Source organism: Musa acuminata, unplaced genomic scaffold, assembly GCF_036884655.1.
Source record: "Musa acuminata AAA Group cultivar baxijiao unplaced genomic scaffold, Cavendish_Baxijiao_AAA HiC_scaffold_1151, whole genome shotgun sequence".
Taxonomy (NCBI): domain Eukaryota; kingdom Viridiplantae; phylum Streptophyta; class Magnoliopsida; order Zingiberales; family Musaceae; genus Musa; species Musa acuminata.
The window spans coordinates 205001-207500 of NW_027021363.1; positions in this window are offsets into that span (position 1 = coordinate 205001).

Genomic DNA, 2500 nt, shown 5'->3' on the forward strand with positions numbered 1-2500 from the left:
CGTATAGCATGGACGGTGCTGCTTCTCGCTTCGCTCGCTGTTCGCCGCTCGCCGCTCGCTCGCGCAGCCAAAAATGGCCAGTTTTGGCCCGTTTTTGGGCTGTTTTGGCCTGTTTTTGGTCTGTTCTGGCGTGGCGCGGTGACCGTCGTGAGCGGAGCAAAACGTCAGCCATCTCAGCACCTTGGAACCCCCCGGGTGGCACAGGGCTGGATGGGGCTTTCGTATAGCAGGGACGGTGCTGCCTCACGCTTCGCTCGCTGTTCGCCGCTCGCCGCTCGCTCGCGCAACCTAAAATGGCCAGTTTTGGCCCGTTTTTGGGCTGTTTTGGCCTGTTTTTGGTCCGTTCTTGCGTGGCACGGCGACCGTCGTGAGCGGAGCAAAACGTCAGCCATCTCAGCACCCTGGAACCCCCCGGGTGGCACAGGGCTGGATGGGGCTTTCGTATAGCAGGGACGGTGCTGCCTCTCGCTTCGCTCGCTGTTCGCCGCTCACCGCTCGCTCGCTCAGCCAAAAATGGCCAGTTTTGGCCCGTTTTTGGGCTGTTTTGGCCTGTTTTTGGTCCGTTCTTGCATGGCGCGGTGACCGTCGTGAGCGGAGCAAAACGTCAGCCATCTCAGCACCCTGGAACCCCCCGGGTGGCACAGGGCTGGATGGGGCTTTCGTATAGCAGGGACGGTGCTGCCTCACGCTTCGCTCGCTGTTCGCCGCTCGCCGCTCGCTCGCGCAGCCAAAAATGACCAGTTTTGGCCCGTTTTTGGGCTGTTTTGGCCTGTTTATGGTCCGTTCTTGCGTGGTGCGGTGACCGTCGTGAGCGGAGCAAAACGTCAGCCATCTCAGCACCCTGGAACCCCCCGGGTGGCACAGGGCTGGATGGGGCTTTCGTATATAGCAGGGACGGTGCTGCCTCTCGCTTCGCTCGCTGTCCGCCGCTCGCCGCTCGCTCGCGCAGCCAAAAATGGCCAGTTTTGGCCCGTTTTTGGGCCGTTTTGGCCAGTTTTTGGCCTGTTCTTGCATTGCGCGGTGACCGTCGAGAGCGGAGCAAAACGTCAGCCATCTCAGCACCCTGGAACCCCCCGGGTGGCACAGGGCTGGATGGGGCTTTCGTATAGCAGGGACGGTGCTGCCTCTCGCTTCGCTCGCTGTCCGCCGCTCGCCGCTCGCTCGTGCAGCCAAAAATGGCCAGTTTTGGCCCGTTTTTGGGCCGTTTTGGCCAGTTTTTGGCCTGTTCTTGCATTGCGCGGTGACCGTCGAGAGCGGAGCAAAACGTCAGCCATCTCAGCACCCTGGAACCCCCCGGGTGGCACAGGGCTGGATGGGGCTTTCGTATAGCAGGGACGGTGCTGCCTCTCGCTTCGCTCGCTGTCCGCCGCTCGCCGCTCGCTCGTGCAGCCAAAAATGGCCAGTTTTGGCCCGTTTTTGGGCCGTTTTGGCCAGTTTTTGGCCTGTTCTTGCATTGCGCGGTGACCGTCGAGAGCGGAGCAAAACGTCAGCCATCTCAGCACCCTGGAACCCCCCGGGTGGCACAGGGCTGGATGGGGCTTTCGTATAGCAGGGACGGTGCTGCCTCTCGCTTCGCTCGCTGTCCGCCGCTCGCCGCTCGCTCGTGCAGCCAAAAATGGCCAGTTTTGGCCCGTTTTTGGGCCGTTTTGGCCAGTTTTTGGCCTGTTCTTGCATTGCGCGGTGACCGTCGAGAGCGGAGCAAAACGTCAGCCATCTCAGCACCCTGGAACCCCCCGGGTGGCACAGGGCTGGATGGGGCTTTCGTATAGCAGGGACGGTGCTGCCTCTCGCTTCGCTCGCTGTCCGCCGCTCGCCGCTCGCTCGTGCAGCCAAAAATGGCCAGTTTTGGCCCGTTTTTGGGCCGTTTTGGCCAGTTTTTGGCCTGTTCTTGCATTGCGCGGTGACCGTCGAGAGCGGAGCAAAACGTCAGCCATCTCAGCACCCTGGAACCCCCCGGGTGGCACAGGGCTGGATGGGGCTTTCGTATAGCAGGGACGGTGCTGCCTCTCGCTTCGCTCGCTGTCCGCCGCTCGCCGCTCGCTCGCGCAGCCAAAAATGGCCAGTTTTGGCCCGTTTTTGGGCCGTTTTGGCCAGTTTTTGGCCTGTTCTTGCATTGCGCGGTGACCGTCGAGAGCGGAGCAAAACGTCAGCCATCTCAGCACCCTGGAACCCCCCGGGTGGCACAGGGCTGGATGGGGCTTTCGTATAGCAGGGACGGTGCTGCCTCTCGCTTCGCTCGCTGTCCGCCGCTCGCCGCTCGCGCAGCCAAAAATGGCCAGTTTTGGCCCGTTTTTGGGCCGTTTTGGCCAGTTTTTGGCCTGTTCTTGCATTGCGCGGTGACCGTCGAGAGCGGAGCAAAACGTCAGCCATCTCAGCACCCTGGAACCCCCCGGGTGGCACAGGGCTGGATGGGGCTTTCGTATAGCAGGGACGGTGCTGCCTCTCGCTTCGCTCGCTGTTCGCCGCTCGCCGCTCGCTCGCGCAGCCAAAAATGGCCAGT